Raw genomic sequence first — 13,023 nt, forward strand, 5'->3', positions numbered from 1 at the left:
CGGTGCCCAGCGGAGCGGTGCTTGAGATGAAGGGCCCAGTTCAGCAGTGCTTGAGATGGCGGTGCCCTGTTCAGCGGTGCTTGAGACGGCGGTGCCCAGCGGAGCGGTGCTTGAGATGAAGGGCCCAGCGGAGCGGTGCTTGAGATGAAGGGCCCAGTTCAGCGGTGCTTGAGATGAAGGGCCCAGCGGAGCGGTGCTTGAGATGAAGGGCCCTGTTCAGCGGTGCTTGAGACGGCGGTGCCCAGCGGAGCAGTGCTTGAGATGAAGGGCCCAGCGGAGCGGTGCTTGAGATGAAGGGCCCTGTTCAGCGGTGCTGCAGACGGCGGTGCCCTGTTTAGCGGTGCTTGAGACGGCGGTGCCCAGTTCAGCGGTGCTTGAGACGGCGGTGCCCTGTTCAGCGGTGCTTGAGACGGCGGTGCCCAGTTCAGCGGTGCTTGAGACGGCGGTAACCAGTTCAGCGGTGCTTGAGACGGCGGTAACCAGTTCAGCGGTGCTTGAGACGGCGGTGCCCTGTTCAGCGGTGCTTGAGACGGCGGTGCCCAGTTCAGCGGTGCTTGATTGAAAGGGCCCAGTTCAGCGGTGCTTGTTTGAAAGGGCCCAGTTCAGCGGTTCCGGCCCAGGCATGGGTGTCACTCGCCACCTGGCATGTGGCTGGCAGGGCCTTCCTGCCCATCTGTCCGTTGGCTTGCAGGGCCCTCCTGGGCTGCTGTACCGGGCCTCTGGGTGTCCTCCTGCACACCTGGGAGGGGGCTGGTGGGGCACTCCTGGGCAGCTGGCCTGCTGCCGGACTTGTCGGGCGTGCTGCCCTTCCCACCCTTCCCTGGTCGTCTGTGGCCCTTTGACACCTTTGGCGGTGTGCCAGGTGGCACCCCACTTCCAGACGGAGCCAGGTTAGGGATTTTGGTCCCTGGTGTCCGTGGCCTCTCGCGCCGGGCACTGCTAACTTTTGGGTGCTTTTCCGGGGGTGGGCTGGCCGTGCCTTGGCTCCTCGCCGGAGTTGTTGCCCTTGAGGGTGGGGGACTCCACAGTCCTTGGACAACAGTCCTGATAGGTCCTGGTTTGGTGGTGGCTGAGGTGCTGATTGCAGTCTTATGAGATGGACGGGGATGGGGAGTTGTTGGAAAGAGTTTAAGGTTGGCAAGGAAAAGCAATTTGGAAAGAGAGTGACGGGTAGGTGTAGTGGGTATGGGAGTGGAGGAAGAGGATGTGGTTGTAGGAGTGTGAAGTCTGGTGTCTTTGGGTGCAGGTGCTTGGGCTGGAGGCTGTCGTGAGGTGGATGGCTGTTGGGTGGGTGGCTGCTTGCGTTTGTGTGGTTTGGAAGAGGGGGTGACAGACACACTGGGAGAGGACACAGGGGACATGTAAATGGTAGTGGGGGTGGTGACTGCACGTGTGCGGAGTGTTCTGGTGGGTGTGCTGGTGATGGACGTAGTGGCTTAAGATGTTGTGCATGCAAGTGTGAGTGGAGGCGTCACAGGGAGGGAGGAGGGAGACAAGGAGGAGGGGGACACAGTGGAGGCAGTGGCTGTTGGTATGTCTGCATGTGGATGTTGCTTGTGTGAATGCTTGTGTGATGTGTGGTCCCTTGGGTGTTGAAGTGTGTGCAGGCTGGTCTGATGGTGTGTCTGGGATAGGCAGAGGTACTGGGGATTGGGTCTGGGTGGAGGAAGTTGGAGGGGGGAGGCTAGAGACAGGGACAATTGCTGCCGTCAGTAATGATGCCAGAGCGTTGAACGATTGCTGAAGGGCAGCCTGACCCGAATCAATGCCCTCCAGGTATGCATTACTCTGGTGCACCTCCCTTTCTACACCCTGGATGGCATTCAAAAGGGTAGACTGCCCAACAATGATGGTCCTCAGGAGGTCAATGACCTCCTCACTGAGGGCAGCAGGGGTGACTGGGGCAGGGCCTGAGGTGCCTGGGGCGAAGGAGATGCCCATCTTCCTGGGTGAGCGGGCACGGGGCGAAGGCTGAGGGGCTGCTGGGAGGGCGGTGCTGGTGCGTTGGGTGGCGGCTGTACCTGTTGTTGCGGGGGGCATGGATGTTGCCGCCACCACAAGGGAGCTCCCTTCAGAGGACGAGTCGCTGCCACTGACATCAGCACGAGTCCCCGCTGTGGAGCTCCCCTCGCCCTCCGTCTCACTGGTGAAATCCGAGTCAGTTGCATGGCCCGCCATGGCCATGTGAGATGCAGCTCCCTCGTGCTCCGATGCCACTTCTCCTCTGCCTGATGATGCTGATGCACACATGAACAGGAAGACCACAAAAAAGGGGGGGGGGAGAAATAAAGACATGTTGAGTGCATGGATTACCGCTACCGTTGGCGGACAAGACAGACACAGAAGCCCCCTGCACTACGCCGCGCACTTGGGGTCCACTACGCAATCCGTGGGACATGGCCTACAACCCTATCGACGACAACTGCACACATAGATGACACAGGGCCATGGATACCTGAACTTGGCACCCTACAGAGGTGGGGGGCGGGGGCACAGGGCCATGCCTTACGGAGGGGCCTAGCCTACAGAATTCGCCCTGGCCTAGGGAGACCCACAGCCCTCCTCCCCCACCCAGACACCTCCACTGCGCGCAAAGTCACCAGAATGAGAGTGTACTCACCCCATTGTGTCTGCTGTGACATCCAAATCCAATTCGGGGTAGGCCACCACCAGGATCCGGGACATCAGGGGGTTCAATTGACGACTGGCACCCCTCCTACGTTGGGAGGCCATCCCCAGCAGAGCCTCCGCCGTCTTCCTGCCCTGCGTCGGATGTCCTCCCACCTCTTCCGGCAGTGGGTGCCCCGTCTGTTGTGGACCCCCAGGGTCCGGACGTCCTTGGCGATGGCACGCCAAATAGCGATTTTCTGGTGGGCGCTGACCTATGTGACATGTACAGGGGGAGAAAAAAAATCATCACCTTCTGCATGCTTGATGTGAGTGGTCCCCCATCCCCACCCTTGCCATGTGGCCAATGCTCTCATCTGTCGTCTGATGCATGCCTCAATCGCTCCCCTCCCCACCATCTTTCATCCACCCGACTCAACCCAGGCATTGCCCACAAAGCATGCTCCCAGTGTACTTACCTGTTGGTCTGGAGGACCGTAGAGTAGCGCATACTGGGGGAGGACCCCATCCACGAGTTTCTCCAATTCTTCAGAAGTGAAGGCAGGGGCCCTTTCCCCAGTCGCAGCAGCCATTGTCTCTTCCAGACCGAGGTCACAGCAGCACTTGCAGTGTAGGTCCTCTCCTGTAGAAGATCAGGTATCGAGTGATTAAGCTGATAGAAAATGGCGGTCACGCCCGCGGCGGTGCGTACCGCGGCGGTGCGTACCGCGACCGCCGGCGCACATCGTCATTGGCTCCTGAAACCCATAGGTTACAATGTTAACCAATGCGGCTTTGCACCGCGGTCTTCGACCGCCTACCGCCACGGTGTGCCACGCCAGCGCATTGACCTCACATCCCATTGTCACACTTCACAGGTCAGGCAGCTGCCATTTCAAGGGCCCACATGGCTTAATTTCTACTGCGTCACACATACCTAGGCCTTTCCTCAACACTCATACACACCATTCAATGCATAGTGAATCGTGTTGTGTGCAAGCTGTGGGAACGTACCTGTGGGTTGATTGACTCTGTGCTCGATGTTGTCCTTCCTAGGCACCGTCCGCTTGGCAATGCGAGGAGATGGAGGAATCTTCCCGCTTACAGACCGCTGGTGGACCTGTCGACAATGGAGGAACGACATGTCATTCTGACATACAGGCTTGACCGAGCCACTATACATGAACTGTGTGCCCAGCTGGAGGCAGACCTGATGTCACCCATCCGCCAACCCACATGGATTCCCCCCTCTAGTGCAGGTGCTGTCAGTACTCCATTTCTTAGCAAGTGGGTCATTTCAAACAACAGTGGCCATATCATCAGGGATGTCTCAACCTATGTTTTCCAAGGTGTTGTCCAGAGTGTTGTCTGCCCTGCTCAAACACATGCGGAGCTACATCGTTTTCCCTGAGGTGGGGGATTTGCCTACAGTGAAGGGTGACTTCTATGCCCTTGGACATATCCCCAACATCATAGGTGCCATTGATAGGACCCATGTGGCTTTGGTACCCCCCAGAGAAAGTGAACAGGTGTACAGGAACAGGAAAAGTTATCATTCGATGAATGTACAGATGGTCTGTTTGGCAGACCAGTACATCTCCCATGTTAATGGCAAGTTTCCTGGCTCTGTGCATGACGCCTACATCCTGCGGAATAGCAGCATCCCGTATGTGATGGGTCAACTCCAGAGGCACTGTGTGTGGCTATTAGGGGACTCTGGTTACCCCAACCTTTCCTGGCTATTGACCCCAGTGAGGAATCCCAGGACCAGGGCAGAGGAACGCTACAATGAGGCCCATGGGCGGACTAGGAGGGTGATCGAACACACCTTTGGCCTCCTGAAGGCCAGGTTCAGGTGCCTCCATATGACAGGTGGATCCCTAATGTACTCACCAAAGAAGGTGTGCCAGATCATCGTGGCCTGCTGTATGCTTCACAACCTGGCTTTGCGCCGCCAGGTGCCTTTTCTGCAGGAGGATGGTCCAGATGGTGGTGTTGTAGCAGCTGTGGAGCCTGTGGAGAGTGAAGAAGAGGAAGCCGAAGAGGACGACATAGACAACAGGAACACAGTAATAGAGCAATACTTTCAGTGACACACAGGTAAGAGTAGACACCGGCATATTACATTTACTTAAAGACTCCTACCTCTCTACTGTCTGACTTTTTCCCCCAGTGTATGGTAACTGTGTTGTGACTTTCCCTTCCGTTTTCAGAGCTGTGGGCCCCACTGCGTGACATCTGCTTAGTTTCCCCATGGACTACAGCTGTGTGACAGCGTTTTTTTGGCATCACAATGTGAATAACAATTTTGGCACTGTCATGTCTAATACATTTGTTAAAATCACAGACAGACTCCAGATTGTTTATGTGCAATAAGTGTGTTTATTCAAACACACTAATTCTAATTCTAATTTGGATGGGTGGTTGCAAATCGGTGAGGGGTGATGGTGGAGGATTGTCCATGGCAGAGTCCAGACTATCAGGTTCACAGGTGCATTGTCCAAATGCCTGTGGGAAGTGGAGCAGGGGCAGTTTAAGGTTGGACAGGGTGACAATGTGGGACAGTGGGATGACAATCAGGGCGGTATCCTTTGCTGGCAGGGGTCTTGACATGTTACTTTGTCTTCTTCCTGGATCTCAGGGCCCGCTTGCGGGGTGGTTCTTCTTCTGCAGGGGGTGGGGTTCTGGTGGCCTGTTGGTCTTCTGTCGGGGCCTCCTGTCCACTAGCGCCGGCGGAGGTGGCAGCCAGTTCTTGGTCCATGCTAGTGTCAGGGGCCCTTTGAGGTGCCAGAGTGGTCCGCAATGTGGAGATTAACTCATTCAGGGCCACTACGATGGTACCCATGGCGGTACTGATGTTTCTCAGTTCCTCCCTGAACCCCATATACTGTTGTTCCTGCAGAAGCTGGATTTCCTGAAACCTGGCCAGGACCGTCGCCATCGTCTCCTGGGAGTGGTGGTATGCTCCCATGATGGAGGAAAGGGCCTCGTGGAGAGTGGGTTCCCTTGGCCTGCCCCCCCCGTCGCACAGCTGCCCTCCCAGTTCCCCTGTTTCCTTGGGCCTCTGTCCCCTGGACCGTGTGCCCATTACCACTGCCCCCAGGTCCCTGTTGTTGTTGGGGTGGTGGGTTAGCCTGGGTTCCCTGTAGTGGTGGACACACCGCTGATTGACGTGTCCTGGGGACAGAGGTATGGGCCCGCTGGGTGGGTGCTGTGCTGGTGTTCCCAGACGGGGGTAGGTCTGCTGTGGCCGGTGCCTGTCTGAGGGGAACCGACTGTCCAGAGGTCCCCGATGGACCGGGCTGGTCATCTAGATCCAGGGAGACAGAGCTGCTGTCATCACTGTGGGCCTCTTCTGGGGTGGAGGGGACATTTGTGGACCCTCCTGCGCGGTGACCTGGTGTTCGGGTCCAGCAGGGGTATAAAAGTATGGTTATTGCTTCTGTGTGTGCCAATGGCGTGCAATGGGTGGGTGCCCGTGTACCCCAGTGCTGGCATTCCTTTGTGGGGGCTGTTGTGATGGTGTTTTGGGGGGGGGTGATGGGTATGTGCATTGGGCATGCTTTGGTGAGGGGTGTCCATGCTTTGGGGCCGAATGCAGGGCTAAGTTTTGGGATGGATGGGTTGTGATGGTGAGACATTTGCAAGGGGTAGTTGTGAAGGGGGTGAGGGATGGGGGTATGAGTTGGCATGCAGGTGGGGTGGGGGGGATGAAGTAGTGAAGATGAGACTTACCAGAGTCCATTCCTCCAGATACTCCAGCGAGGCCCTCAGGATGCAGGATGTTCAAGACTTGCTCCTCCCATGTTGTAAATTCGGAGGGAGGAGGTGGGGGTCCGCCGCCAGTCCGCTGTACCGCGATGTTGTGCCTTGATACCATGGAACGCACCTTCCCCCGTAGGTCGTTCCACCTCTTCCTGATGTCATCCCAATTTCTTGGGTGCTGTCCCACAGCGTTGACCCTGTCCACTATTCTGCTCCATAGCTCCATCTTCCTGGCAATGGTGGTGTGCTGCACCTGTGTCCCGAACAGCTGGGGCTCTACTCGTAGGATTTCCTCCACCATGACCCTGAGTTCAGCATCTGAGAACCTGGGGTGTCTTTGAGGTGCCATGGGGTGGTGTGGATGATGTGTGGGTGGAGTGTGTAGTGATAGGTGGGGTGCTATTTAGTGGTGTGTTGCGTGAGGTGCGTGGAAGTTCTGTGGGTATTGGTATTGTGTGCCTGTGGATGCTTGGTAGTTGACTGTGGTGTCTCTCTCCGGTCTTCGTTCAAAATTGGCCGTAGGGGTTTGTGGGTGATGTGGGTGTGTGTTTTATATTGTATTGGGTGTGTGGGAGTGGTGTGTGTATGTGTATCAGGTGTGTGTATTTCGAATTGTCCAATGTGGTAGTGTTTTGTAGGTGTATGTGTATTTCGACCGCGGCGGTGTGTACCGCCAATAGAATACCGTGGTTGAAAGACCACCGCGTGGATTTGTGGGTCGTAATGGCATGGGCGTATTTCTATTGGTGTGACGGTGGAGGTTTGGTCATCGCCAGTTTATCGCTGACCTTTGGTGTGGCGGACTTTTGTGGATGGCGGTATTTTGGCGGTTTGCCTAGTGTGGGTCAGAATGACCGTGGCGGTTTACCGCGACCGCGGCGGTGTTATGGCGGTCTTCTGTCTGGCGGTAAGCGCCTTTTACCGCCGAGGTTGGAATGACCACCCATGTGATCTTGTAAGTCAGTTAATATGCCTATGTCTGTAGTGACGCAGTTAGGTGCCATGGCCTTTGCCCCCCTGAAATGGCGGCTGCCTCACCTGTGAAGAGGGACAAGTGGAAATTAGGTAATTCCACTGGCGTTGTGAGACGTTGCGTGCGGCGGTCGATGACTGTCATGCAACACCACATTGGTTGTCATTGGGGTCTACGGGTTCCAGGAGCCAATGGTGATGTACGCCGACGGTGATGGTACGCACCGCCGCGGACGTGACCGCCATTTTCTATCTGTTCACTCACTTGCTACCTGACCTTCAACAGGTGAGGCCCTACACTGCAAGTGCTGCTGTGACCTGTGTCTGGAAGCGACCATGGCTCGAGTGTCTAGGGAGAGGGCCTCTGCCTTCACTTCCGAGGAGTTAGAGAGACTGGTGAATGGGGTCCTACCCCAATACTGTTTACTTTATGGTCCTGCAGACCAACAGGTGAGTACACTGTGAGCACGATGCATGGGGCATGAATGCATGGAGTACTGTGTGTGTAAGCCTCGTGTGGGGGGGGCTGAGGGGTCCTGGACAGAGTGCTGCATGTATGGTGGTCAATACATGTGCGTAAGGGGATGGGAGGGATATGTTGGGCCATGAGTATGACAGTCTGGACGGTATGAATAATACCTTTTCTGCTGTATTTTTTTCTGCAGGTCAGCGCCACTCAGAAAAAGGATATTTGGCGTCCCATCGCCAAGGAGGTGCGGACCCTGGGAGTCTTTGACAGGTGGAGTACCCACTGCCGCAAACGGTGGGAGGACCTGCGCCGCTGGGCAAGGAAGATGGTGGAGGCCCAGCTGGGGCTGGCCTCTAAAAGAGAAAGTGGTACCCGTCGTACCCTGACCCCCTTGATGTTCTGCATCCTGGCGGTGGCCTATCCGGATTTGGATGGGCGCTTGAAGGCATCACAGCAGCCAAAAGGGGGTGAGTACAGATTCAGATTAATGACTTTGCGCGCGTTATGGTGTTACCTGGGTCGGGGATGTGGGCTGTGGGTGCCCCTAGGCCAGGGCGAACATGACAGGGTAGGTTCCATGATGGACAAGCTGAGATACACTCCAACCCCAATAATGTTAGTGGACATGTACTACTGGGTCCTGTGGATTTCAGGTGTGCAGCTAATGGCGTTAGGCATTGTACCCCATGGCCTGGTGACTAGCATTGTAACTGGTAGTGCTTGTCCTAGTGCATAGGGCTGTTCCCTGTGAGTTGTGTACGCCAACTGTAGTGTTGGTGCTGACACTGACAAAGTGTATCCTCTGTCTCTTCCCTCCCCTTTTTGTTTTGTCACCCTGTCCGTGTGTGCATCAGCATCATCTGGTGGAGGAGCAGAGGAACCGGCGATGGAGGGAGCTACATCCCACATGGGCCTGGAGGCCAAATCCACCAATGGTGAGGGCACCAGTGGGACGGAGGGTGAGGGGAGCACCACGACAGAGGCAGGAGGGGACAGTACCGACAGCAACTCCTCCTCCGATGGAAGCTCCCTGGCGGTGGCAGACACCTTTGTGTCCACCCCAACTACAGGTACAACCGACACCCCCTGTACCAGCATCACCCTCCCAGCAGCCCCTCAGCGTGTTTCCCTTGCCCACTCACCCAGGAGGGTGGGCATCTCCTTCGTCCCAGGCACCTCAGGCCCTGCCCCAGTCAGCCCTGCTGCCCTCAGTGAGGAGGCTATTGACTTCCTGAGATCCCTCTCTTTTAGGCAGTCAACCATACTGAATGCCATCCAGGGTCTAGCAGAGCATTTGCAACAAACAAATGCATACCTAGAGGGCATTCACTCTGGCGTGGCAGCCCAACAGAGAGCATTCCAGGCTCTGGCCAACTCACTGATGGCAGCCATTGTCCCTGTCTCCAGCCTCCCCCCTCCAACTTTCTCTACCCAGTCCCAATCCCCTTAACCCCAGTCTATTCCAAGCACACCTTCAGACCTGCATGCACCCAAACCAACACACAGAAGTGGCTCCGGCAAACACAAGCACCACACTTCATCCCACAGGCACTCACACAAGCACCATCCAGATGCAGACACACCAACATCCACTGCCTCCACTGTGTCCCCCTCCTCCTCATTGTCCACCTCCCTCTCATTAGTGTCTCCACTCATGCCTGCATGCACTACATCCTCATCCACTACCTCCATCACCAGGACACCTATCACAACACGCCCCTCACTGGCAGTCACCACCCCACATCCATGCACACGTCCCCTGTATCCTCTCCCCAAAGTACATAAATGCAGGCACTCAGACACCCAACAGCCATCCACCTCCAAACAGCATCCAGCCCATGCACCTGCACCAAAACACAGCAGACAGACAGACACCTCCTACAACCACTCCCTCTTCTTCCACTCCCAAAACGTCACCCTCTACCCGCCCCAGTGTCCCTAAGAATCTTTTCCTTGCCACCATTGACCTATTCCCTGCCCCTCCCCCGTCCTTCACTTTGGGCCAGAACCCAGCCCAGCACCTCAGCCACCCAGTCCACGGCCACTGTGGTTTCTGCAGCTACTGCAGGTGTGAGAGGCTCCAAGGAGGTACCCGTCAGAACAGCCAGTGTGCCTGCACCACCTGCCAAGGCAAGAAGGGGCCGCCACCTAGCAAGGGCAAGAAGGGGACACCAGCCAGCAAGGGGAAGGAGGCACCATCAGCCAGCAAGGGGAAGGAGGCACCACCAGCCAGCAAGGAGAAGGAGGCACCACCTGGCAGCAAGGGGAAGGAGACACCACCAGCCAGCAAGGGGAAGGAGGCACCACCAGCCAGCAAGGGCAGGAAGGAAACACCAGCTGGCAGAAGCAAGGAGGCACCACCATCTGCCAAGGGCAGAAAGGGGCACACAACACCATCCATGGCACTGCAGCCCTCCGAGGCTGCAGGGAAAGCGCTGGAGCCCCCCCACCACTGACAGCACTGCCACCTGCACCGCGGCCAGCACCGCCACCTGCACCGCCAGCTGCACCACTGCCAGCAGCAGCAGTCCCAGTGGGCAGCCGTCCGAGGTTGCAGGGGAAGGGCTGGAGCCTCCCACAACCACTGACAGCACTGCCACGTGCACTGCCAGCAGCACCACTGCCAGCAGCTGCCGCCCCAGTAGGCAGCCACCCGAGGCTGCAGGGGAAAGGCTGGAGCCTCCCCCCACCACTGACAGCACTGACACCTGCACTGCGGCCAGCACCGCCACCTGCCCCGCCACCTGCCCCACCGCCAGCACCGCCACCTGCACGCCAGCAGCACCACTGCCAGCAGCAGCAGCCCCAGTGGGCAGCCTTCCGAGGCTTCAGGGGAAGGGCTGCAGCCTCCCCCCACCACTGACAGCACCGCGACCTGCACTGCAACTGACATCCACTGAGCAGCCGTCACCACCAGCGTGCTGTGTGTAGTCATGACTACATGGGCTGCAGTGCGTCCTGGCCCCTGCAACACCTGGAGGTGTGACACCCAGGTGAGAGACTGTGACCTTGCACCATCCAGGATGAAGCACACTGGGAACAAAACCCCCTCCAGAACCAGTGGAAGAAGGCATCCACTCATCCCCTCCTTGCCAGGATAAAGCACACTGGGCACAAAGCCCCCTCCAGAACCAGTGGAAGAAGGCATCCACTCACCCCCTCCTTGGCAGGATGAAGCACACTGGGCACAAAGCCCTCTCCAGAACCAGTGGAAGAAGGCATCCACTCACACCCTCCTTGGCAGGATGAAGCACACTGGGCACAAAGCCTCCTCCAGAACCAGTGGAAGAAGGCCTCCACTCACACCCTCCTTGGCAGGATGAAGTACACTGGGCACAAAGCCCCCTCCAGAACCAGTAGAAGAAGGCATCCACTCACCCCCTCCTTGGCAGGATGAAGCACAGTGGGCACAAAGCCCCCTCCAGAACCAGTGGAGAAGCCATCCACTCCAAAGACTGTGGCTTTGCACTCCCAGGACCAAGCAGTGGGCAAACCACCCACTAGAGAGACTGTGGCTTTGCATTACCCAGGACCAAGCACTGGGAAAACCACCCACTAGTGAGACTGTAGCTTTGCACTCCCCAGAACCAAGCAGTGGGCAAACCACCCACTAGAGAGACTGTGGCCTTGCACTCCCCAGGATATCGCAGAGGGAATGTAGCCCCCTCCAGGAGCAGTGGCGTTGTACCATCTTCCGGTTGAGCTGCCCCCCATTCCCTGTCCACCGAGGTGCCTGTGTGTTTTCGACCTGATGCCCCTGCAGTGTTCTCTTCGTATTGAGGCAGGAGTCAAGTGTGGCCTTGGCCTATGTGTTATGACCCCGTGGGCCACGGATATTTTGGAGTGGGCATTGTCCCTCCTTTTGTATATATTGTACATACTGTTTATTGATTTAAGGACGTATTTATCTTAAATTGTACTATCACACTCATTTTACTCCATTCCTTTTGTCTTTGCTTTATTCCTGAGGGTTACAGGGTGTATATGTAATGTTGTTGCATCTGTTTGTGTGTATGGTATTGGGGGTGAGGGTGGGGGTGAGGGTGTTGCGTGTTGCATGTGTGTGTCACTCTCTTTTTCCTCCCCCCCTTCCTTGTGTGCCAGGTGCAGTACTCACCGTGGTCTTCTTCGCCAGCGTTCGTGTTCCTGGTGTATGAGGAGGTACACCAGCATTGGAAAAATGTGCAGTTCCGGTTCCATGGAGTCATGGTTCTTCCTTGAGTGTCGAGAGGTGAGTCGTTTCCCTTCAGTGTACTGTTTCCGCCCTGCCTTTGATGGCATTGGTACCACCCAAGAAAAGCTGGCGGATTGGCCTGTTGTAATACAGTAGGTGGTACATTGTCTTTCGCCTTGCTGTTGGCGGTGACTACCGCGGTGCTTGTTGCTACCGCCGTGTCGGTCGGAATGTTAAAGTGGCTGTCTGTGTTGGCGGTTTCCACCGCGGTCATAATTCCATTTTTTTTACCGCCGGCCTGTTGACGGTATTACCGCCGCTTCATCACCGACCACCAGGGTTGTAATGAGGGACATAATATTATATGGTCGGATTGGAGTTTGACCTATGTGGAGTGAGAAAGCACCCACATTCCCGTCAGGACATTAGAGACAATGCCTGCCTCTCACACAAGCCATTACCTATCCTGTTTTTTTTACATCACCTAACAGGTCTGCTCCAGAAATTAATTGATTTAAAGATTGTCAATGCCAATGCAAAATTCCACTGTGTTGCTACTTGCTACCAATGGAGGAGATAATATTTTGTTCAACCACGTGCTTGGATTGGAAGACGTAACTACTTACTATTGCACCAAAAGTGGTGATATATTGAGTGATTGTGAGTGATGATTGATGATGTATGTGGTGACTGATAGTGAGGGAGGGAGTTCAAGACATTGGCAAACTTGATTCTGATGATTTGTGAAATTTATCTGCAGGGTCCACTCTTTTGTTTCTTGTTCCTCAGACCAGACCAGTTACTTTAGTTAACAAACACAAATCTACACAAAATACTCCAGTTCTGTTTCTCTATTTGTTCTTCAACAGCAGTGCACTTGACTACACGGTCTACTTCGCTCATTTTGGGACTGGGACTGAGTTCCTCCAAATGAGGAGGATGGAAAGACTCAGGGTGGGACTACCTCAGCAGATAGAGGAGAAAGTTATAGACTTCAAAGAGAAACCACAACTATAGCGAAGACTCTGACGCCTAG

The sequence above is a fragment of the Pleurodeles waltl genome, chromosome 1_1 (assembly GCF_031143425.1).
Source record: "Pleurodeles waltl isolate 20211129_DDA chromosome 1_1, aPleWal1.hap1.20221129, whole genome shotgun sequence".
NCBI lineage: Eukaryota > Metazoa > Chordata > Amphibia > Caudata > Salamandridae > Pleurodeles > Pleurodeles waltl.